General features: G+C 48.9%; 2 long non-coding RNA genes and 1 pseudogene across 3 annotated transcripts; 2 read left to right on the plus strand and 1 right to left on the minus strand.

Annotated features, from left to right (window-relative positions):
- Positions 1–2,130: 2,130 nt before the first annotated feature.
- Positions 2,131–5,040, plus strand: LOC119362272. 2 transcript variants are annotated; one of them, XR_005173276.1, is made up of 7 exons: positions 2,132–2,312; positions 2,398–2,741; positions 3,608–3,664; positions 3,783–3,976; positions 4,342–4,433; positions 4,527–4,616; positions 4,726–5,040. It is a non-coding gene; the product is annotated as an uncharacterized LOC119362272 (long non-coding RNA). The 2 variants fall into 2 exon arrangements; XR_005173278.1 differs by lacking the exon at positions 3,608–3,664 and having other exon boundaries at positions 2,131–2,312.
- A 12,838-nt stretch (positions 5,041–17,878) lies between these two features.
- LOC119367207 lies at positions 17,879–18,942 on the minus strand (annotated as a pseudogene).
- A 2,510-nt stretch (positions 18,943–21,452) lies between these two features.
- Positions 21,453–25,577, plus strand: LOC119362273. The gene is made up of 2 exons (XR_005173279.1): positions 21,453–22,144; positions 25,311–25,577. It is a non-coding gene; the product is annotated as an uncharacterized LOC119362273 (long non-coding RNA).
- Positions 25,578–25,814: the final 237 nt, after the last annotated feature.

Here is a 25,814-nt window from a genome sequence, read left to right on the forward strand (position 1 = left end):
GACAGAGTTGTCGGCTAGGGCGGGCAGCGACATGTGGTTTGGGTGGGTCTGAGGAGGGTTCAACATGAGCAATGAAGAAAGAAAAAGAAGAAGAAGACCGCTCCAAAATCAAGTGATGATTTATAAATTATCATGTAACTTCATCGGGAAAATTATCATGCTGGAACCGTGTTTGGTGGCTGCTACAACCCTTGCAGACGAGAGGCCCAATGGTGACCATGACTGGGCAATGTTGCGAAGGGTGATGCGGATGCTGGAACCAACAAACGATTTTGCTAGAACCGACTACTACCTGAGTTGCAACCAGGCTGCGAAATGTTGGAACCTTCGTCGATGAAGTTGCCACCATAGATGTTTTCTGGATGCTCGAACTGGCAAAGGATTTTGCTGCATCCACGCCGCGACCGTGGGCGTAGGAACTTCCACCACTACCGACGGTGTTGCGACAATGGAACGGAGCTACAATCATCGTCGGCGATTCTATGGTGGCGGTGGGAGAGGGTGTTTCTCCTGTGCGTGCTGCAACGACTTCATCGACATATTTCGTATCTGAAATGGCCAACATGACTCAACAGGAAAGGAGGAAGAGGGAAGAATTGCGACGATGATGAGGGCGGCAAGGTGCGACCTGCGGCGAGGTCGGTGGCCGGTGAGGGTTGCTCATGAGGGGCCACGACCCACACTAGGCACGTGCATGAGAGGAGCGTTGTTAACGCAGTGTAGGTGACGTCTCGCGATAGGAGGCAAGGGTGGAAAAGGGTGGATCGCAACCGTTTGGATGTGCTCGATCTAACGACTGGTATGCATGTTTGAATAGTACTTATGTTACACAGGGAGTAATGTAGAATGAAGTGAAACATGGAGGACATGACATCGTGGCAGAGTTAGCTGAGACATGCCAGGGGCGATGTTGAGGCCGGCGGCGGAAGAAATGGCCAAATGGGGTTCCTTAGCGCTAGCGAGGAGGCTGATGGATTCCGTGGAGCAATGCAATGCTGCAGCAACAATTGGGTTCCATTTTCTGATGGAGAAGAACTGATAAACAACGTGTGTACGGTTGGTTTGTTCATCCATTTTATCCTTTCCTTTGTTCATTCATTTAATCCTTCCTTATTCCACTCAACTCAGATACATTTACTTTTGCACTTACCCATGGTTTAATGGATCGAGAAATTTAGCGACATTACTTGCAACGAGGAATATCATCTTTTTTTAGTAAAACATGATCATGATGAACCAGGAAGATTTTTAAAGTGCCCGTGGCAACGCACGGACATTATGAATTGATTTTTGAAGCACAAAACCACAATAACAGTTGGGAGGGCTGCTTTGTATCCCAAGACCCATACCCACACCTGACCACCATCTCCCATTTTCCTCAGTATCACGACCTGATGCGACGTTGGCAGCGCAATTAGTCGGAGGAGGCCAGCGGTGGCGATGACGGATCTGTGATGGGGAAAGGTCGCTCGTCGCCGCAACACCAGCAATTCCACGATCGCATAATACCCGCATGTTGATGACCTCCAGGACTCTCCGGCCTCCTCCCTCTAGGTACCTCTCCAAACTCTAACCATTTCTCAGGTTCGATCGTTAGTGTATATTTCTTTCTATACATGTGAAATTGGAAGTGCATTATGCTTATGTATGCAATTAAAAAAATTAAAAGGCCCGTGGCAACGCACGGGCATTGTACTAGTGTGGTTAACTTCCCTCCTGCAGCCAAATAACACTCGTTGCACACATTCAGGCTTTGAGCAGAAAATGCAGGATAATTATCATATACTATCATCTCGTGGCCTGGTTTAATTCCATGTATGCACTGCACTCACATGTAACTGCATGTACGAACATACTACGAACCTGGGATTTGGCCCGAATCAGCAAACCAAGCATTTAGCCACAAATCTATACTATTATTAAAAGAGCAAACATAAATTTCCCTAAAGCCACACAACAAACCGTACACAGGATAACCAGGACCTTCTGATCAGATTAACTTAAATACATCCCACGGTCTATATTACGCCAAAGATTTGTCATTCAGATCAACGTCTCGGATGCAATGTTCTGCCGAGCAGACGCCGTCGTCTGCCAATCGTGGGAGCGCTTCGCGTCACCCAATCCCGGCGGCCTCGCCCGCAGCTCCTGTTTTTTGGATCGTGACTTCTTTCTCTAGGCGCCAGATAGAGAAACTTGAGCGCTCCTTCCTTCCCCTCCTGCCGTGCGCTTCCCACTGATCCGCCCCCACGTCGACCCCGTCTCCGGTCGATGCCCGTGCTCCTGCAAGCCGCCGCCGACCTCCTATGCCGGTCAGCCGTGCCCAACTCCCCTCCTCCTCCCTTCTCTCCCCCTCTCCTCACTAATCTCTCCTCTCTCTTCGTTCCCACGATGCAGAACGCCATGGCCATGGACCAAAGCTCCGCTGGTCCCTCCCTCGCGACTGCCAGTCTTCCTCCCGACCAGATCGACGACGGCGATGACCGGATCTGCCCCGCTGCCGTTCGTTTCCAAGGGACGTCCGCAGATGGGGTTTCTTCCTCTCAGCGTCCACCACCTGCGGGCTCACCGGTGATTGGACCTGCTCAGCATGCAGGATTGCGTGCTTCCTGGCGAGGTGGTCGTGTCTTGCCCGACGCGCCCTCGGCAGTCGAGTCTTTTTCCACGGTGCCCCATCCTCCAGTAGCTCTGTCGCCATTTGCACCACCGTGCGCCACTGCCCGCTCGCGTGAACCATCCAGGTGGGTAGGTTTGCTTCTGATCTTAAAATTTTCCCCATTCAAATTTTCCTTGATTTTGTTCAGATTGAAATTTGGGCTGTGTTTCGTTGGAAGGCCCGATTTCACCTGCCGAGAGCTGTTGATATCTCAGTTTAAAGCTCATATCTATTAGGTTCGAAACTGAATTTTATCATAGGAAGTTTTGTGTGTTCGCAAGCCTACAACACCCGTTGCATTTTCTTCAGCATGACCAACAACTGCACCTCTGAAGTTAACCATGGCCAGCTACCCAATATATCGTCCAGATGCTAGAGGGATAGCGTCACCGCTGCGCACGATTTTGAGGTGGCCAATTAGCAGTTGTTGGATGGCATCTGGTCGGCAAGCACCTTCCCTCAAGTTTCCGCCTCGCTTAGCATCCGCCCACTTCCCCAGCCAACCCAGCCGCCCCCTCCATGCCGAACCCTGTGTTGGTGGTGGACAAAGTTTGCAAGAGGAACTTGATTTTTTAGCTTTATTTGTTTCTTATACAGGTGATGCTTTTCTATATTATGGATGGATTCTTGATAGCCATCATAGATTATTGCCAAGTAGATAATTGAATATTAAATAAGTAAAAATTCTGCACAATGTAGTACTGATAACATGGTGTTAGTTCCTATGTTTTTTTTGCTTAAAGCCTATATTAGTCGAATTTAATTGGTTTTTACAGTTACACCCACAGATTACAGCATTCAATGAGTTCGATTTGTGGCAGAATCAATGTTGTTCGTTGTTCTGTTCCATGATTCCTAGCAGTTTTTTGTTTCATCATAGGTGGTCACATTCAGATTCAGATTTTTATAATTACATTCAGATTTTTTTTTACTTAATGATGATATGTGTAGCCATCCTCCCTGGCGCTGCAATCTGTGAGTATGTTGGTGCATTGCCGAGGACTGGAGGTACTAATATTTCACTTCAAGCTTTTATTTCTTACGCATCATTTGTCTCATTGCTCGGTTTCTTAGTTTGTCTCTGAAAAAATGGGTGTTTGTAAATGATTTGTTTCCACTCTTGTAGAGAAAAGGTCAGGGTCTGATATGCATATGCCATCACTTCATGTTGAGAACAATTCCGAGGCACCATCGGCACCGGAGTACTGCATCGATGCTGGATCCGTTGGAAGTTTCGCAAGGTTCATAAACCACAGCTGCAACCCTAACCTCTTTGCCCAGTGTGTCCTAACCAATCACCACGACATCAAGCTAGAAAAGGTGATGCTTTTTGCTGCCGACACGGTACTTCCACTTCAGGTGAATTGATTTTTGTTGCATCTCAACAATTTCTACAGGAAAAACTATATAGCTTCTCTCCTGCAGTCACGCTAATTATTAGCGAAAGAAGCGCGTTATTTTTGTGTGTAGGGTAGACGGCATGCTGGACACGCTAAGTATAGTTAGTAAATGAAGTTTGTCTGGGTGACATGCCTGTGGGTCACGATGGCATGACATTTTGTGAACAACTGGTTCATATAAGTTGATGGAAGATTTAATCGATCTTTAGACATTTACATGGTCAGCATCCTGCTTTTGATGTACCTCTGTTCATATTTCAGCATATTTGTTCTTTTTATTACCAGGTAGCACCTAACATCGACAACTGCGATGTCAGGAACTCCCTCACAATTGCCGAATATGTCGCTGAAATTACAACTTCTACAGACAGACCAAGGTAATTATCTGCTTGAAACCCTGTCGAGTTATTTACAGAGTTCTGACATGGTACGACAATAATAATCTCATTGCAAAATTCTCTGTGCTGTAGGAGTTGAGTTGTGAGGCCCCCACTTACATGACACACCAAACTGATATCAATGAGAAAAGGCGTAGTATTCCCATTGACTGGTTGAGTGAGGTAAGTATTCCATTCGATGCTCCATGGATTCGGCAAAGTAGTCTTAACTTAGTATTCTCTGGAATGTAATAAATTTCTTACAAAACCAATGTTTCATTGTCCAATGCAGGTGCAATACAAGCTTGAGCTACTAGGTGAAACACTATTCCTTGCTGTCAACATCATTGATAGATCAATGCATAGAAAAACATGTCTCGAGTTTTCTCTTGAATGAAACCTGCAAGTTTCTCAACTATTTAGTGAAGCTTACCTTGAAAAGAACTATAAATACTACAGGAAGGAGAGCAAGACAATGACAGTTCGTTGGAATATGGATTTTTAGAGGATATTTATGGGTTCAAACCTCTGTAATTACATATTACTTTCCTTGCTGATGCTATTGCTCATGTTATAAAACTGTCCTACTTCGCACACATGGTTTTCAGCAAAGAAAACAGTATCATGATTTATAAAGTACACTTATAAACAAAAGAAACCATTTTATCACTCCTGCAGTCCACAAGAAAGAGAAAAAAGAACTTCCACCATAATCTTTGTCTTCCTACTTTTACTGACCAATAAAAACAACTATGAAGGAATCTTTTCATAAAATAGATAAAGATCATTTTCAGTTTGAAATGCACAACTCCCAACTTGTCTTTTACTTCTGTTCTGTGCATGTACAAGATGATCTATACATGAATCTTTTCAGAAAATGGATAAAGATCCTTTTCAGTTTGAAATAAACTATAAAGGAATCTTTTCAAAAAATAGAAAAAGATCCTGCTGAATGGTGTTGTACTTGTACATACTGGAATTGTAGCAAAACAAAGTGATGGATGGTCATGGTCTGCAAGATGATCCACATGAATTCATCTCCAAGTTAAAAGAGCCAACAATCATGCATGATGTTTCGTTAGAAATAATATTGCCTTTAAAATGTATGAGTGCATTCTTGGCATCTGACGTTGCCAAACCCGACATTCATGCTTGTTAAGAACTACTCCCTCTGTACCGAAATACATGTCGCTGGAGTAGCTAAACTTCAGCTACTCCAGCGACATGTATTTCGGTACAGAGGGAGTATAAGAATATGGTAGTATGAGAGACATGTAGGCAAGGTCCCGACATTCATGCTTGTTAAGAACTATAAGAATATGGTAGTATGAGAGACATGTAGGCAAGGTGTATTTGATTGGAAGTAGATGTATCTCTAAAAAATGGATTGGTCGAGACGTGCGTTGCACGTGCAAGCTTACTAGTTTTATTAACAGTCAAGGGGATAGGTGAACACTTTGGTCACAGTAGAACTGTAGAATGGGTCAATATGCAGGAACAGTGACCGACTTATCGTTAGTGAACATATATGAAGAGAAAGTATTTTCCCAAGAACCAGAGACTAATTAGACAGTTCAGGTGATGTGATGCAAGGAAAGTATTCAAATATGGCAGCGCATCCTTTTGAGGAACATTTACAGGATTAGAATGGCAAATATCTGGTTACAATCCTTAGATGGGCATTTTTCGGAGCGCCATCTTTGGCTCTTTGCAGTCTCAGAAATTCAAATTGCCGACATAGTGTTAGAAAATCTTTATGTTAATTCAGGCTTTCACTATACATGTTTGTTTCTAAGATTCATTTTTAATGTGTTTGTATTCAACACCGGGACTGAGATTATACTATATGTACTGAAGTGCTGCCATCAACTGCCATAGGCATAGCCTTGGGGCTACATATTTTGGGAGTACTAGAACCTCTACTCTATTGTGACCGAGATAATCTTGTGTGAAACTGCCCAGAATTCAGATTGGCAACTAAGAGCCCAATGGGTACTTCATGTTTCAGGATTAGCTTTCGTTGATTAGCTTTTGATGATTTTATATGGGGGAGCATGTTTTTTTAAACTGTGGTCTCCTTATAAAAGCATTTTGATCACAAACCTTTAGATGGGCATTTTCCAGAGTGCCATCTTTGGCTCTTTGTCCAGTTTCAAAAAAAAAATCTTTGGCTCTTTGCAGTCTCAGAAATTCAAATTTACCATAGTAGTGTTAGAAAATCTTTATGTTAGGCTTATCTCTTAATTGGGAGTGGCAAGTTAAAAAGAACCCTCTTGCTGTAAAACGATGGTAATGAAGTACCCCTCTTTCATGTTTATTTTTTGTACTGTTTTTCTCTTCTCTAGCTATACCTAATATATAACCCAGTAGGCGTTTGGACCGAATAGCTTCAGTTCTTTGACAGATTTGAAGGACCAAGATGCTTGTACATTGTTGTGGTAGGTGATTCTGGGGCAAAAATGACAAATCTGACCCCAGGACGAAACTAATTCACAAAGTAAACTGCTTCTGAAAAAATTTCACTCGGCCGACCCTTTTGAGCAGCGCCTGACAGCTAGGCGTCGCACGATACTGTACAACGCCTGACTGACAGGCGCTACACGTCTTGCCATCGCGCACCCTTGAAAAATGCTAAGTCAGTGTGCAACGCTTAAGAGCTAGGCGTTACACCGTGCAACGCCCGAATGCTAGGCGCTATACTATGTTGTGCAACGCCTGAGCTCTCGGCCCTGCATGAGTGGCCAACACACGAGGAACTGGCTAGCTTGTGCATCGTGCATGCATGCATGCTGCATGCATGGGTCTGGCCTCGCCGCTAAGCCGCAATGATTATCATGTTTAGCGACCCCATGCCGACGCGACCCGCACCGGTACGTATACGGTTCTCGGGCCGGGCGAGCGGTGGCTTGGGCCTATGCCGCTCCCCTATGCATGCGTATGACGCGCCGATCCACCGCACAGTGTCTTTGTCTAAAGAAAAAACCGCACCGTGCCTAGCTGGCCAGCAGCAGCTAGCTGTAGCTGTGTGTGTATGTGCATGCATAGTGGGTTGACACGTTGTAACGCCCCGATCTGTGTCGCAGGCGACCAGAGTAGGCAGAGGGGGATCTGGGGAAGGGGGATGAGATAAACTTGGAGAAGGGGATGAGCAGAGGAGAGAACAGAGGAGGGGAATTAGTTTACTTCTTCAGACTTGCAATACACGCCCATCTCCAGGGCTTAAGTACACACGCACACCTACTGGCTCCTGGCCCTAGCGGCTTACAGGTGGGACCACACACGCTTACACTTGGCATGCCAACTGGCAGTCACACGGTGGTATGCAGCACCGGTGTGACATTCTCCCCGCCTTGAGAAACGGCCCCTTCTTCGGAGTTACTGTCTTCCCAGATTGGTGACTGTGGATAGCGACGTCGAAGAACTTCATAGTCTTCCCAGGTTGTCGACAGAGGAGTTGTGTTCCATGCCACCTGCACCTGAACCACTGGTGCGTCTCCTCTCTTCATCATCCTCCGATCCAAAATCTGAACTGGGTTAGAGTCCACTGCTGATAAGTCGACGGTTGCAGGAAGTTCGGAGAACACTGGTGTATAATTGGGTGTGAACGGCTTCAGCTGGGACACATGGAACACAGGGTGAATGCGACTGCCGGGCGGCAGCTCCAGCTTGTATGCCGAGGGACCAATTTTGGCGCTGATGGTGAATGGTCCGAAGAACTTGAACGCCAGCTTGGCGCATGGGCGGCTGGCCACCGATTTCTGCACATAGGGTTGCAGTTTCAGCAGTACTTGCTCCCCAACCTGAAAGACGCGCTCAGTGCGGTTTCTGTCTGCAAACTTTTTGTACTTCTGTTGCGCCCGGGTCAGCTGTGCCTGCAAGTTTTCCTTGTGCAGTGCCCAATCCCACTGCTCCCCTTCCGGCAATGATGCTTGTGTTGCCGGCCATGTTGCCATGCTGCCCTCGTTGGCATCCACCCCATACAGAGCCTTGAACGGAGAGCAGCCCAGAGAAGAGTGGAAAGAGGAGTTGTACCAGAATTCTGCAGAGGGCAGCCAGCGACACCATTGCGTGGGAGTGTCGTGAACAGCGCAGCGCAAGTACATCTCCATGCACTGGTTCACGCGCTCGCTTTGTCCGTCCGTCTGGGGGTGATAGGCAGTGGAGTAGAGGAGCTTGGTGCCCGCGCTGGCTAACAGTTCCCGCCAAAGCACGCTAGTGAACACTTTGTCGCGGTCGGAGACGATGGAGGAGGGGATGCCGTGCAGCTTGACGATGTTGTCCCAGAACACTCTTGCCACTCGTGTCGCCGTGAATGGGTGTCGCAGGGGCACAAAGTGTGCAAGCTTGGTGAAGCGGTCGACAACCACCATGATTGTGTCATACCCTTCGGACTTGGGCAAGCCCTCGACGAAGTCCATTGTCAGATCACGCCACGGGGCTGTCGGAATGGGCAGGGGTGCCAACTTGCCTGCTGGTTTATGCAATTCATGCTTCGCCTGTTGACAAATCTGGCACTGCCGCACATAATCTTCAACATCATGTTTCAGACCCTTCCACTCAAACAGCTTCTTGACTCGGTGGTAAGTTGCTATGGAGCCAGAATGGCCCCCCACGGCACTGTCATGCAGAGCGCTGATCAGTTTGGTGCGCAGGGTTGTGTTTGCGCCGATCCACAGCCGCCCGCGACGGAGAATGACTCCACGGTACAGCTCGTACTCCTCGTCGTCCGGACTGTGCAGCGCGAGCTGCTGAATCTTTTCCTGAGCATCTGGATCCGTGGCATACGAATTGGCCACTTCCTGAATCCATGTTGGCTGGCAGAGGGACAGAGCATTAGCGCTGTAGTGACTGCCCACGCGAGAGAGAGCATCCGCCGCGCTGTTGTCGACGCCCTTCTTGTACTGGAACTTGAATTGGAGGCCGACCAATTTGGACATGGCGCGGCGCTGGACATCGGTCACCAGATGCTGGTCCCCAAGCGTGCATAAGCTTTTGTGGTCCGTGACAATGGTGAACGGCCCGCGCTGCAGGTAAGAGCGCCATTTGTCCACGGCCATCATGACGGCCAAGAACTCTTTCTCGTAGGTGGAGAGCTTCTGGTTCTTCACGCCCAACGCCTTGCTGTAGTATGCGATGGGGTGGCCGTCTTGGACGAGCACGGCACCGATGCCGGTGTCGCAGGCGTCGGTTTCGATGGAGAATGGCTTGTCGAAGTCAGGAAGGGCGAGCACCGGCGTGGTCACAATCGCCTTCTTGAGCGTGTCGAACGCGAGCTGCGCCGACTCGGGCCATGCAAAGCCCTTTCTTGGTGAGCTGCTGGGTTAGCGGCTTTGCAATGATCCCGTAGTGGGGAACGAACTTGCGGTAATAGCCGGTGAGCCCCAGAAAGCCACGGAGCTCGGTGGCGTTGGTTGGAGTAGGCCACTGCGCCATGGCGTCTGTCTTCTCAGCATCAGTCGCGACGCCCTGCTTGGAGATGACGTGACCTAGATAATCAATGTGATCTTGCGCGAACGAGCACTTGGACATCTTGGCATATAGCTGGTGCTCGCGGAGCAAGTTGAGGACGATGCGGAGATGTTCCAAATGGTCCTCGAGTGTCTCACTGAAAACAAGGATGTCGTCAAGAAAAATGATGACAAACTTACGGGTATACTTGGCGAAGATAGCGTTCATCAGGCATTGGAACGTGGCCGGAGCATTTGTCAACCCGAATGGCATGACTCTGAATTGGAAATGGCCGTGGTGAGTTTTGAATGCTGTCTTGTGTTCATCCTGTTCACGCATGCGGATTTGATGGTAGCCTGCGTGCAGGTCAAGCTTGGAGAAGAAAGCCGCTCCGGCAAGTTCATCGAGTAGCTCGTCGACGATGGGCAAGGGAAACTTGTTCTTCACGGTCACGTCATTGAGACGCCTGTAATCCACGCAGAATCGCCAGGTGCCATCCTTCTTCTTCACAAGCAAAACTGGCGCCGCGTATGGACTGACCGAGTGCGTGATCACACCGGCGTCGAGCATTTCTTTGACCTGCCGCTCAATCTCGTCCTTTTGCAATGGAGAGTAGCGGTAGGGCCGTGTGTTTGTTGGCTGGGCTCCATCTTCCAATGTGACCGCGTGATCATACTGCCTGTGGGGAGGCAAGCCGGTGGGTGCGGTGAACACGTCGCTGAATTCTTCCAGGAGATCGTTGATGGGCGTCTGCGAGGGCTTGCGTGGTCTTGGTTTGGGGGGCTGCATCTCCACCATGGCCATTGCCCAGATATCATTGCCGGCGATCAACTTGCATAGTTCTGCCGGTTGCACCGCTGTGAGAGTGGGTGTCGACTTTGGACGAACACCTTGTAGCTTGACTGTCTCGCCCTCGTGCAGGAATGAGATGAATTTCTCCTGCCAGTGGCAAGTCATTGGGCTGTTCTTCTCCAACCAGTCCATGCCTAGGATTCCATCGTATGCGCCTGTGTCGAGCTCGTACATCGGCGTCGAGAACGTGTGGCCCTGCATCCACCACTGGAGCTCCGAAACTTGGCGCGAGCAGGTTAGTCGGTCGCCGTTGGCCACCCGCACCTCCAATGTGGCGATCTCTTGCGTTGTCGCCCCAACGCGCTCGACGAACGACTTGTTGACGAAGCTGTGGGTGCTCCCAGAGTCCAGTAGAAGGAGCATAACTTGGTTGCCCACAAGCGCGCGGAGACGGATTGTGCTTGGCGCCTCCGAGCCATCCAGGGCGTGCGCTGATATTGTGCAACACTCTGGAGGGAGTGCTTCTTGTTGGGGTGCATCGAGCAGGTCGAGAGCGTGCACGGTGTCGTCGGTGAGCAGCTCCCCGTATGCGCCCACTTGGATGGTGAGGAGCTGGGCCTGCGTATTGCAGCGGTGATCACGAGTGTACCGGTCTCCGCACTTGAAGCAGAGACCGTTGGCGCGCCGGAACTCCTTGAGTTGTCGTTCGCGACCGTAGTCGTCGGGCTGTTGGCGGGGCGTGGCCGGCGGCCGGGCGGGCACCGGTGGTGGTGGGCGGCCCTGCGGCTGCGGCCGTGGACGCGCCCTGGGCGTGTTCAGCTCCTCCTCTTGAATGCGTGCGAGAATGGACGCACGCGTGATGCTGTTGGGTGCCTGCAGTCGAACTGCTGCGCGCAACTCGTCCTTGAGGCCCAGCAAAAATTGAGTGATGAAGAATTTGTTGCTGAGAGATGGGTCGAGTGCCAGGAGATGATACATGTATGTATCGAACTCCTTGCGATACTCGCTGACCGTGCCAATCTGACGGAGCTGCAACAATTTGTGCATCTCCATCTCAAATTCGTCAACCCCGAACTCCTCTTGAATCGCAGCGCATAACGCATTCCAACCGAGTCCGCCATGTGTTTGGCGAAATGCCTGAAGCCAGTGAGCCGCTTGCCCTTTAATGTATAGTGTCGCCGTGGTCACCCAACTCGCGGGCGGCACATGGTAGAGGTCGAAATACGCCCGGCAGCGGTCGAGCGAAAGGTAAGGCGCGCTGCCACCGAAGCGAGGGAAGTCGTGCTTCGGCGGCTTGACGTAGTGGTCACCGTGGTGCTGCTGCTGGTGGTGCGCCTCGCCGATCTGGTGGTACTGCTGGTGCTGGGATTGGACGCCGGCTCTGATACCAATTGTAACGCCCCGATCTGTGTCGCATGCGACCAGAGTAGGCAGAGGGGGATCTGGGGAAGGGGGATGAGATAAACTTGGAGAAGGGGATGAGCAGAGGAGAGAACAGAGGAGGGGAATTAGTTTACTTCTTCAGACTTGCGATACACGCCCATCTCCAGGGCTTAAGTACACACGCACACCTACTGGCTCCTGGCCCTAGCGGCTTACAGGTGGGACCACACACGCTTACACTTGGCATGCCAACTGGCAGTCACACGGTGGTATGCAGCACCGGTGTGACACACGTCCAATTAATGGGCCTGACCTGCTCAGTTTTGGGGCGTGTACAAACTCCAGGAGTATGCGAACAAGGTTTTCTTTTCTCGTAAAAAGGAAAAACCCAAAGCTACTACTACGCGAATAGGGATCGGATGCGATGGGGAAGCAGCAGCTATCCATCATCACGTCACCTACTGGTAGGATTCGTTGCTACAGCCAGTCTACAAAGGCGCAGAGGACACAGCAATGGCTGTGGAAGTGTACCGCGTGTTGGCCCTCAGTGCAACGCCTTTACGCTAGGCGCTACACTGTATAGTGCAGCGCCTAGCTCTTAGGCGTTGCACACTGACTTAGCATTTTTCAGTCAGTCTTGGACGCGACGATGACCAGGCGTGTAGCGCATGTGAGTCAGGCGCGGCACAGTATAGTGTGACGCCTAGATGTCTGGCGCTACACAAAACGGTCAGTTGAGTGAATTTTTTTCAATAGCAGTCCAGTTTGTGAATTAGTTTCGTTCTAAGGTCAGATTTGACATTTTTGCCTGATTCTGGAGACCATTTTGCTAAGAAGAGAGCTTCCCTGGATATTCTGCATTTCTCAGCAGGCAGTTGGGCAGCCAGCAGTTTCTTGTGTATTGTTGAGTGTCAGAACTTTGGGTTTTACGCATCTGTAGTGAGCTCATCAGCTTGGTCCCAACTACACAGAAACAGTTGAGCACCACTTACAGTGTATTGCATGTCATGTACGTAATGCTTTCTCTGGTTTGGGGTTGAACGTATTTTGTAAATGTTCAGGCATTGCATGTCATACACATGTAATGCTTTCTCTGGTGGATAGGGGATTTCTGCAATCTGGATAAGTAAGTGACTACGCTTCAGGTACGCAAGATCAAATCTTCTTGGTCATGGATGAATCTGCCAGATTAGCTGGTAAGATCTACCGTAGTACTAGTATATAACTTTTGCGAAAACACTAACGCCCACACGTATGGCAATTTTGCAACTCGCCCACACGCGTGGATTATTGTCCAGTGCAGTTTGCACGAATCTTGACACATTGAGGCAGAATTTGCATGCCACGTAGGACGGGCTTGGTGTATGGGCATTGGAGAGTTTGCCCACACGCCCGCACCACGCTGTTTGCCAGCTGCGCTGTGTGGGCGAACTAGTTTCTGCCCACACAACCACCACCTAGTCCATGCGCGTGTGGGCAAACTGCTTTTCGCCCTCGGAGCCCCAGAGGAAGGAAACTTCTCGATGGATGAGCCCGAACAGATGACATTCCCAGGTCTCTGATGAGGAAAATGGACTTCTAACAGCCCCGTACACCGAGGAGGAAGTTAGAAATGCAGTTTTCTTAATGGAGCACAACAAAGCCCCGGGTCCGGATGGTTTTTCCGCTGAGTTCTATCAGAACTTCTGGGAAGTCATCAAACCGGATCTCCTACTTTTGTTTAGTGACCTACATGCTGGCCAACTAGAATTATTTCGCTTAAACTTCGGTGAGATTATTTTATTACCTAAGGTTAATGAGGCTGAAAGGATACAACAATATAGACCTATTTGCCTCCTTAATGTTAGTTTTAAAATATTTACGAAGGTTGCGACGATCAGGCTAAATAAGGTTGCTGAACACGTGGTTCATCCTTCACAGACTGCTTTTATGCAAGGGAGACACATCCTAGATGGAGTTGTTATCCTTCATGAAACAATCCATGAATTACATCGGAAAAAGTTGAATGGGGTGGTAGTCAAATTAGACTTTGAAAAAGCTTATGACAAAGTCAAATGGCCATTTCTTCAACAGACTCTCAGAATGAAAGGATTTTCTGCAGAGTGGCGCGCTATGATTCATAGCTTCGTTTCTGGAGGTAGTGTTGCCATTAAGGTCAATGATGACATTGGACACTATTTCCAAACGAAAAAGGGGTTGCGACAAGGTGACTCCATATCGCCCATGCTATTCAATATAGTGGCGGATATGCTAGCGGTCATGATTGAGCGTGCCAAGGTTGATGGCCAAATTGATGGGGTAGTAAATCATCTAGTTGATGGTGGTCTCTCTATACTTCAATATGCCGACGATACGATTCTCTTCATGGATCATGACCTCGAGAAAGCGAGAAATCTGAAATTAATTTTATCCGCATTCGAGCAACTCTCAGGTCTTAAGATCAATTTTCACAAAAGTGAATTGTTTTGTTTTGGCGAGGCTCAAGACGACTCCCACCTATACGCCGAACTATTCGGATGCGGGTTGGGCCAGTTTCCGATCACATATTTGGGGATACCGATACATTATCGGAGACTCACAAATGCTGAATGGAAACACGTCGAGGAGAGACTGCAAAAAAGACTTAGCAGTTGGAAAGGTAAACTGCTGTCTCTGGGTGGAAGATTGGTCCTCATAAATTCAGTACTAAGTAACATGGTACTATATATGATTTCCTTCTTCCAATTGCCGAAAGGAGTTTTACATAGATTGGATTATTTCCGATCAAGATTCTTTTGGCAAGGAGATAGCGAGAAAAAGAAATATCGACTGGCTAAATGGAGTGTGGTTTGCCGTCCCAAAGACCAAGGCGGGTTGGGCATTCATGACCTTGAGGTTAAGAATAGGGCCCTCCTCGGCAAATGGTTGTTTAAATTAATGACGGTAGATGGTGTATGGCAAACCCTCCTGAGAAGGAAATATGTGGGTTCCAAGGCGGTATCTCAAGTATACTGGAAGCCTGGGGATTCTCACTTTTGGGCAGGTCTGATGACTACGAAGAAATATTTCTTCTCCTATGGATCCTTCTTAATTAAGGACGGCTCGGAAATTAGATTCTGGGAGGACAAGTGGCTGGGAAATGCCACACTCCAAGAACAATATCCGGCTCTATACAACATTGTGCGTCATAAGGGTGATACTATCGCCACGGTAATGGAATCATTTCCGCCAAATGTGACGTTCAGAAGAGATTTAATTGGACCCAGACTTCAATCATGGTATATCCTGCTCCAACATTTGTCCACGGTGCATTTGTCACATGGGTCTGATGTATTTCGATGGAACCTACACGGGAATGGACAATTCTCAGTGGAGTCTATGTATAGAGCGTTAATCCAGTCTGATGTGCCAGTTGATAATAATAAGAAGATCTAGAAGATGAAGATACCTCTAAAGAATAAAATCTTTGCATGGTATCTTCGTCGCGGAGTCATTCTTACTAAAGGTAACCTTATTAAGAGAAATTGGCATGGAAGCCCGCAATGTGTCTTTTGTCACCATGATGAGACAATAAAACATTTATTCTTCCAATGCAAATTGGCTCGTTCTATATGGTCAGTCATCCAGATAGTTTCTGGCTTGTATCCTCCTTGTAGTGTTGCTAATGTATTTGGCAACTGGTTACATGGGATAGATCACAGGCTCAAAACTATTCTTAGGGTGGGAGCGCTTGCCGTTATTTGGTCGCTTTGGCTATGTAGAAATGATAAGGTGTTTAACGATAAAAGTACTTCTCTGATGCAGGTTATCTACAGGTGTACCGGGACTCTTCGTTTATGGTCCTCTCTACAACGTGTGGAGAATCGAGGCCTGTTTACGGAGGTGTGTACACGATTGGAGGATACGGCAAGGGATACTTTTACCCAACATGGGTGGCAGCATGATCTTAGAATTGGCCCACCTCCGCTTTAGGCGTTATACATACTCTGTTTCTTTGTATTTCGTCTTCTTAATTTTCGTTTGTGTGAGAGAACTTGTTTGGCTGTGTGCATCATAGTTATGCAGAGGCCGGGTGTAATGCTTAAACCTTTTAAGTAATAAAGCGCCCCTTTTCAAAAAAAACACTGCTTTTCGCCCACACGACACTCCTACATTGTGGATGACAACTGCAGTTACGCGAACGTGGCAACTAGGTAAACACACATGGCAACTGTGATTCTTTGCTAGACGACAACTGCAGTTGCGCGTACGTGGCAACCAGATAAACACACATGAGAACTGTGATTAACCATAAATGGCAACTATGGTTGGACCACATGTGGCAACTAGGTAAATACACATGGTAACTACTGTTTGACGATATGTGGCAAGTAGTTAATCACACAGGGCAACTATAGTTTAATTACACGCGGCAACTACCATAAATTAGACAGGGCAACTATAGTTAAATAAAACAGGGTGGCAACTAAATCGTCATCCCGTGGGTACCTAACGTAGCTGCGCCAGGACATGTGGGCATTTTTGCTTCATACCACACGCGCGAGGTGGAGATGAGTAGTACTTGTTAGACGTGTGACATGAAGTAGCCGCGCCCACACGTGTGGGCAATTCTAATGTCCGCCCACACACAACCCGTGTGGGCTGCTTTCTGCTCACACCACACACGACGTGTGGGCGCATGTCGAATATACCACATGTGTGATGAATATCGGTGTCCAATTTTTGCGAGTACTAGTAAGCAGCTTATATTGTGTATAGCCCCAGACGTGCTGAACCTATGCAGCTAAGCCAGATGTCCTGAGCTAAAACACGTTGGTGGTTGCAATAACACTGGAGCTATGCTATACACACGACAAAACATGGATGATCCGTAGACGATGTTTAAAATCCGGCCACACATGCATGCATACATCAGGCACCGGGCGTTGGATTTCGGTGTCGTGCATGCGTCGGGCAGCAGGATCGTGCATGAAGCGACTATCAAACAAGATGCAGCAGGATCGTGATGGATTTTAAATGTCGTTCAGTTTCAGAGCACTGAACATCAAGCAACGATCAAAGAAGATGCTCTAGCAGTTTGCAGTTTCCAGTTTGGTTGGTGCCTGAAACTGAAACTGAATTCGGTTTTGCTCTTTGATCGGTGCCTGAAAGTAAATTTGCCCACTGACGTACTCATCGATCTCGATCTCGTCGTCACCGTCAGTGGAGCCCAAGCACAATTTCTATCGATGGAAAAGCTAAAAGGGAAGGGAAAGAGGCCGGCCGCCATCAAGCCCCCAAAATTTATTTAGATTGGTACGTACGTCAGTGGAGCTCAAATCAAATCTTCACACACATTGAACGAACAACAAAAGAAAAGGCTAAAAAGGGACAGAGCCGCCATGGGGCCCATGATGTTTATGGATCTCAAACCAAACCAAATCTCGACAGCCCACTGCGAGCAGCCAGGCAATGCACCATCCACGAACGGCCGGGTCCCGTACGTTAGTCGGTGCGTACGCACGTACGTGTCGTCGGGCGGCGAGTGCGGTGCGAGCCGAATAAATCGGCACGGCAGAACGGGTCGCCGGTCTCGCCCGGCCGCTTTCTAGAACGATGCTGGAACGGCACGACTGTGACCGACAGCTCTGCGTGCGTGCGTACCATTTTCAGCACCAAAACGTACGGACCGGAAGCCGGGGCAGGTCTCCGTCTACCCACTGTAGTCGTCGTCCAACTGCGTACACGTAGCTCCAGTCCAGAGTACAGACGGCGACATGCACGCCGGTCGATCGGTGCTGTACGTTAGCCCGACTGTTTTTTTGGCTGGATGCATGGATGGATAGATCGAGCGATCGACGAAAAAGTGGAAAAATACATACATTAATTAGGGACCGGCAAAAGAACTACTCTCCGTTCGAAATTTCTTGTCGTAGAAATGGATGTATCTAGATGTATTTTAGTTCTAGATACATTCATTTTCGAGACAAGTAATTCCAAACGGAGGGAGTACTACAGGCTGTAAGTACTGAGAAATCTATGGCGGTCATGGACTACTCGTGGTTAATAATGCATGGAGAGCATGGAGCTCGATCGGCTGGAGCTAGAGCAGCTGGCTGCTCTCGTACATGACGCTCCACGAGTCCAGCGTCGGGTAGCACGGCGGCTGCTGCTGTTGGTGGTGGCGATGGAGCTCCGCGGCGTCCACGTCGGCCGGCATCCGCAGCGCGCCGTTGAACGGGTGGCAGTCCAGCAGCGCCGCGACGGAAGACGCGTCGAACGACGCGGGCAGGAGTGCGCCGCTTCCATCGGGCGCGCCCGGCTCGGCCTGGACGCCCGTCACGTGCTGCACCATGAGCCGGAAGTTGGCGGGGTCGGTGCTGATGTACGTGGTGGGCGCGCGCTTCGACGCCCGCGCCCCGCGCCCGCCGCGTTGGGCCCCAGGCCCGCCCGCCTCTTGTTCGCCGCGGCGCCCACGGGGGTGGACGGCGGACGCGGCGGCGCGTCTGACGCGACGAGGACGGAGTCGCAGGCGAGTGAACCCGTCGCCGGCGCGGCCCGTGGAGGCGAACCAGCTGCTGCCATCGCCCGCGCTGTACGGGAAGTCCGCGAGGAGGGAGGAGGAGGAGGGCGCCGAGGCGGAGGACGGGGAGGAGACCGCGGGGGAGTAGTCGTACTCGTACTCGGGCATGGACGAGAAGTTCAGCGCGCGCGCGAGGGCGGCGTCGGTGTAGTAGGCAGGGCCGAGCGAGCAGGAGGCCGAGAGGAACGGCGCCGGTGGCGGCGGCGCCAGGCACGACATGGCGTCCATGCTGATGATGATCAGGTGACAAGTGAAGCACGTTCGAAGTTTGAACGCCGGCGTGCGTGCAGCGCAGGTGAGTCACAGGAGGAGGAAGAGGAGGGTTTGCGTGCGGCTTTGCGGTTTGGGAAGGGAAGCTGGGAAGGTGGGGTGTTGGGGGAGCGAGGTAGGTGTATATAGGCGGAGACGGGGGTGGTGGACGCGGGGGTCCCGCGGGAAAACGCGTGGGCTTATCGGCATCGGCATCGGCGGTGTCGGCGTGCGCGGGGATGGCGGGGCCGCGCGCGCGGCCTCGGCATGTCCCGGTGTCGGACTCCACCGCCACCCGCGGGGCCCTCCGTCCCTGTGCCACATCGAGCTGGAGTCAACCCAAGCACCAGACCCAACCCCGGCTACGCCCACAGGCCACAGGGCTGAACCATGCGGCGCGCCCGCGTGCTCCCAGCGCCTCGAGCCGGCACGCGCCGTGCGTGCGAGCCCGGACGGGCGCCCGGCGGTGGCACGCACGCACGCACGTTCGCCGCGCAGCGCCCAACATCTCAGGCGCACAGACTACAGACGGGGCTCGAGCGATCGGCGCCGGCGAGTGGCGCGCACGTCCGGCGCGGAGCATGGCCAACGGCCGCAAAGCATGCAGCTGACTCCCCATGCCGCGCTTTTCGCTAACCCCGTACGGACGCCCGTACGTCGTGCAGTATGTACGCGCAGTGGCCACCGGGCACCGGCACCGGCGAGCGTGCTACGGAGTTATCTGGGTTCGCACACCGAAATGATGGGCTTGACGCCATGGCCATGCCTCCGCTGACTGACTGCTGCCACCAACCCGTGGCCCATTTTCGTGTTTTGACCTTTTTTAAAAGTTTAGCCAGATTTGACCTTGGTTGCCAAAAAATTCCAGACATGACCCTTTTTGCTACCGTCATTGGCCTTGGCGGTAGGTTTGCATAGCCTACCGCCATGGTTGATGGCGGTAGGATTTAACTGCACCGTCACGTCCATTTGATATGAAAAATACCCTCCCGCCATTGCCTTTAGCGGTAGGCTGTGTTATCCTATCGCCATAGGTGTCGCCATAGGAGTACATGCAATTTGGTCGCCTATGCCCGGTCTAGCTAGCGGTGTAGGTGTGGTCCATCAATTAATTAAGTGTGCCTGAGCATGCATGCATGTGCGTGAAGAAAGAATGGGAGAGAGAGGCGAGTGCATGTCCTGTGAGGTAATAGCACCACAGGTACCCTAACTTGCACAGAATGTGATGATTCAGTCCCAAACTTGCAAAACTTGACTCCACCATACCTCAACTTGCACCTCATGTGATGATTTAGTCCCAGGCCAATCACAGCTCTACAATTGGCAGCCAGGTGGCTGGACCGGTCAATGCACACACCTTTTGCAAAAAAAAACCTGCCGTTTTCTTTAATCAACCCGCACTCAGCGTCTGAACCAACGACCGGGATCGGCAGTAAGGCAGCGGCCGCGGCAATGCCGCCGTCGGAGAAGCCATCCAAGCCCTCCTTCCTTCAGCGGAGAGGCCGTCGTTCGTGCGACACGGACCCAAGATTCTCCCTTGATGCTGGCCGCATGTCTGTCGACGATGTAGGTCTATCCAGGGACGGGCCCCGCACATCCTGGGACGGCTACCTCTTCGGCGCCGGCGCTGGCATTGGCCTTGGCCGAGCGCCTCCGCCGCTGTCACGGCTCCCGCCCATCCTCTCCGCGCTCGAGGACTCGCCTGCCGGCGTGGTGGAACGCTCCGATGGCCAAATTCCTGTGGAAGATGAGTCGCAGCCCGAGCCCGACGGTGACGCCAACACCCCCGGAGGCTCGGCGCAGACGCGAGACTACTACATGGACACGTCGAGCCGGAGGCGCCGGAGCCTGGAGCGGTCAGGCTCCGTGCTGACAAGGTCGTTCGAAGTGCCCGACCCAAAGCCAGCCCCTGCAGCGGCCGCCATCACCAATGCCACGGTGCCGCCTGATTAGAGGTGTAGTTTACTCCGCGGAAGATCTAGAAGAGATCGCCGTCGGCTCGTTGCTCGCCGGGTGTGCGCAGTGGCTGCCTGCCTGCTTTTTAGGCCCGGATTTGTCAATTGCGATTTATCTCCTCTGTTTTATTCCTCTGCTCCAGTGGAGATTCGGCTTCGATCGCAAGTGATCCTGATTTCTTTTCCTTCACCGCGAGGGAATGGAATTGCGAATATCTTTTTGTTATCACTGATGATGGACCGAAAATGACGGACCGACGAACGATTCCTAATTAGTGCTCGCAAGATCGATCAATCTCCTCGAGATTTATTCTTTGTTTTTGTTCAGACAACGGACGACACACTTTCTTACCGTCGCTTCTTCTGGTCTCTTTTCACCGTCGAGGTAAGAACATATTTTATCCACAAAAAGGAAAAAAAGGTAAGAACATATTCTTTCGGAAACACTAACACCCACACGTGTGGCACTATTGCAACTCGTCCACACGCGTGGAACACCGTCCAGCTAAGTTCGCACGAATCTTAACACGCTGAGGCAGTTTTCGCGTGCCACGTAGAACAAGCCTGATGTGTGGGAGTTTTGGCAGCTCGCCCGCACGCTGGTTTCTCGCACTGATCTTTTGGTTCATGTTCGGGCCGAACAACGCGCTACCACACAAATCTTATCCACTCCCCCATCCACTCCTCCCGCGGGTTCACTCTCTCCCCTTCCTCTCGAGCTTGTGCGGCGGAATCTTCAGAGACCACGGCGAGAGGAGCTCGTGCCGGTGGCTGCGTCGGTGGCCTACTCAGACCCCGCGACGGAGGAGCTGCTCATGGACGCGCGCGCGGCTCTCCCAAGCGCTCCTGCTCAGCGGCTCCGGCGACGCGCGCGCTGGCGGTGAGGAGCGGCAGGAAGGAGATGTGGTGATGCGTTCGACAACGATGGCCACCCCTGCTACTGTCCTCGGTGCTGGCGCTCGTTCCCTGCCTGCGACGATGGCGCCGCCAGGAACGGCGCCCTCCGCTCTTCCCCACCATTCTCGCTTGATCTGGTGGCAAGGGTGCTCAGGAGCGATTCGTCGGCGGCGGGGGAGGCGGAGCTCGACAAGGAGGTGAGCGAGGTCGTGCGTCTGTCAGGGAGATGGTCACCGGGAGGCGTAGGGGTCCGAGGGAGAGGCCACGGAGGTGAGCAGAGGTTGACGACGAGCTGCCGTGCTTCACCGTCGGCATGAGGCGCAGCTGGGCCAGGAGGTGGATGAGGCCCTGCTACTTGCAGCGGAGCTGCTCATCGGCGTGGACGCCGTCTTCTTCGTGTGTGTCGCCGATGGGGAACTGCTCGCCGGATTTCGTCGCGACCTCAGGTATTCCGCTGTTTCCCAGTAGCCATCTAATCTTTTCCTCATCTGCCATGGCCGCCAGCTCGAGTTCTTCTACAGGCGTAGGACGAGCACGATCCCGCTACGTTTCATATTGCAATCTTAGATATTGGTTTTACAATTTTTGCATGGATAATCTGTAGTTGCCACGCACATTCCCGGTATGCCGTGATGAAAAGCATGATATGCACACCTACTGCATTTCTTGCCATGTGTTTTGCTTAGAAAGAACATGGTTTAGGGAAGAAACAAGTGAACTACATTGGACATGGCAAAAAAAACATGGCCGTTTTTTAAAATGAGTAGTTGCCATGGATATGACATTTTTGCCATGGCAAAAAACATGGCAGTTTTTTGATACTAGTAGTTGCCATGGATAAATGCTTTGAGTTTTTTGCCATGGCAAAATTCTGGTTCAATTGCCATGGCAGAATTTTTTGGAATTCATCCCATGACAAATTTGTATGACATCATCTGACTAAGCTAATAGAGCATGGCAACTTAATTTCATGGACCATGCCAATTTTTTTATTTGCAAATTTAATCTTTTTCTAGATAATATGGCAACTCTATTGTTTACAACATGGCAATTTAACTTTTTTATTTTGGACCACGATTGCCATGGCAACATGAAAAATTTAATTAAAAATAACATGGAATTTTTTTTAATGAACTCGCCATGTCAATTCTTTGTTCATAATTTGTTACTTTTCTACATGCAGACATTGGTCATGACATTTTTGCCATGGCAACTTTCTTAACCATGGCAAAGAAATGTTCATCGTCATGGCATATTTTTTATTTGAACCATGTTAAATTCATACTTCATACATGGCAAATTTATTTATTAAGGGGCATGGCAATTGTAGTTTATTGGGCATGGCAAATTAATGCTTCATAACATGGCAAATGTAGTCTTGGCAAATGTAGTCCTTTTAATTTCGCAGCCCATGGTGAATTTAATTTGTACTCCATGGCAAATTAACTATACAACCCCATGACAATATCTGAACTAGTTTACCATGACCAAAATGCAATTCTTTCCCATAGAGCATGGCAGTTCTTTTTTTTAATGAAGCATGACAAATTTTAGTTAAATGGAATAGATTTGCCATACTACATGGCAATTTTTTCCCTTGGACAATGGAAATTTTGTTTTCAAAAACCATGGCAAATTTCAGTTAAACGAAATAGATTTTTTGGATGCTACATGGCAATTCTCCCCCCTAGAGCATGGCAATTCGTTTTTTACGAAGCATGGCAAATTTTAGTTAAATGGAATAGATTTGGCATACTACATGGCAATTTTTTTTCCTTCGGCAATGGAAATTTTGTTTTCAAAAATCAAGATTTCAGTTAAATGGAACAGATTTGCCATGCTACATGGCAATTCTTTCCCTATAGCATGGCGATTCTTTTTTTTATGAAGCATGGCAAATTTCAGTTAAATGGAATAGATTTGCCATATTACATGGCAATTTTTTCCCCTAGAGCATGGCAACTCTTTCTTTTTCACCAAGCATGGCAATTTAATTACACGCAAAATATGGCAAGTTTGGTAAAATACCATGGCAAATTTGAGCATGCTTTTGCCATGGCAATTATTACTCATTTTCGTATTATTTCACATTCTTGGCAAATTTTTATATTAGTATGGAAAATTTGATAAAAAAGACCACGGCAAATTATGATATGCATATTGCCATGGCAATTTTGATTTTCTTTTTCGTGTTGTTTCACATACATGGCGATTTAATAACAGAAAAAGGTCAAGTTTTGATAAAATACCATGGAAAAATTAAAAATACTTTTGCCATGGCAATTTTCGATCACTTTTTTTATGTTATTTCACAATCATGGCAAAAAAAATTATATATATAAGCATGGCAATTTTGACAAAAATTCCACGGCAAATTTTTGTATGCATTTGCCATGACATCTTAAATTTCTTTTGTGTTGTTTGACATTCATGGCAATTTAATTACTCAAAAAGTTAGAATCTTTTATAAAAATAACACGGCAAATTTGAATATGCATTTGCCATGGCAATTTTTTGATCATTTTCTTTGTATTAATTTTGTCAACGTTAAACCTTTTCAAATTCTCCCATGATCTTCTTTTATATTATTTCACAATCATGGCAAAATTTTTCAAATTCTCCCATGGCAAATTGTTCAAACTCTTATGTCATGGCAAATATGTTATTTGTTTTCATGACCAACACTTAAGTTAGCTCATGGCAAGTACGTTATTTTTTTGCCATGGCAAATTGTTCAAATTTTTGCCATGACAAAATCTTTAACTCCTTTTCTCATTGCTTCTACGCATTATTACATCGTAATTATAGATATTGAGAGACGTGTATGATCGTTTCCATGTTCTTATAGCAAATGCATTCTGTTTTGGATTGGGCCATGGCAAAAGAATTGTATCCACCATTAAAACATGGCATTTTCTATTGAAATGCCATGGAAAATACCTGATATGAATCTGCCATGACAATTTGTCTACACTTTTTTGTGATCCAATTGTTCATTAAACATATGAACATGGCAACTAAAATCGTATGTACTTATGTTAAGTTTTATAGATGTTTTGTCGTGGCCAACTAAAGCATGTGTTGCCATGATGGCAACTTTTGTTTTTCGTGCCTTTTGTCATATGTATTACAAGGGTTTTGTTGCCATGGTTAATCTAGATGTTCTTTCGCCATGACATCTTTTGAACGTAGTTTTTTATCGATCATGACAAATCATACTCTAGATGTTTTTTTTACCTACAACGCCCTGGCAACATCTTTTACCTATATTTTTTGCTACAAATTTTTTCTTTTCAATTTTTCATGGCAATTTTTAATTTACTTTTCATTGACAAAATTACCATATTTGCCATGGCAATTTCTAACCTTTATATTCATGCCAATATAATCACTAATGGCAATTTTAATAAACATTTTTTTCGTCATGAAATTGCCATGACTTTTTTTTCCTGTTTGGTTATCGCAAAAAAAGTGTTTACACATGGCAATTTCTCGCTTTATAAGGTTGATTGCATTTTTTTCGTAGCATAGCAAAAAACTGGGCTTTTTTGTCAACGCCAAGAAATTTGGGCCTTTTTTTTTGTTTTCTTACTGGGCTTTTTCATTTTACAGGGAAACGAGACCTGGAGGCCGCTCGGTCGTGGGGGCTTCTCGTACGAGAACATTTGTTCTGGCGATCCCTCCTACTGCACGAATCGTTCGATGCATGGGGTTCTCCTGCCACACGTGTAGGTAGTTTTGATGTGCGCCCACACAGGATTGTGTGGGCTGCCTGTTGGATATGCCACACAGGCTTGTGTGGGCGAGTGTCCATTGTGCCACACGTGTGGCAGTTATTGCGACCCTATTCTTTTAGTAATAGTACTAATTTCCACAGTACATATCTTCTGGCTGTCACGGAGCCAGTACGGATCGTAGGCGACAACGCTGCGCTCCAACGCATCGCGAGACGACGTCGTGATCCCTCCTCGACGACGATGATTGACGTACCTTCCGTTGACCCCGAGCACGGGTCCGCCAAATGCGTATTCCAAACAAGACCAACCGCATTCAGATCTTCCACGCCGCCGGCTCCGGTGGCCACCGCTGCGCTCCACCGGTCGATGCATCTACACG

The sequence above is a fragment of the Triticum dicoccoides genome, chromosome 2B, assembly GCF_002162155.2.
Source record: "Triticum dicoccoides isolate Atlit2015 ecotype Zavitan chromosome 2B, WEW_v2.0, whole genome shotgun sequence".
NCBI classification, from domain to species: domain Eukaryota; kingdom Viridiplantae; phylum Streptophyta; class Magnoliopsida; order Poales; family Poaceae; genus Triticum; species Triticum dicoccoides.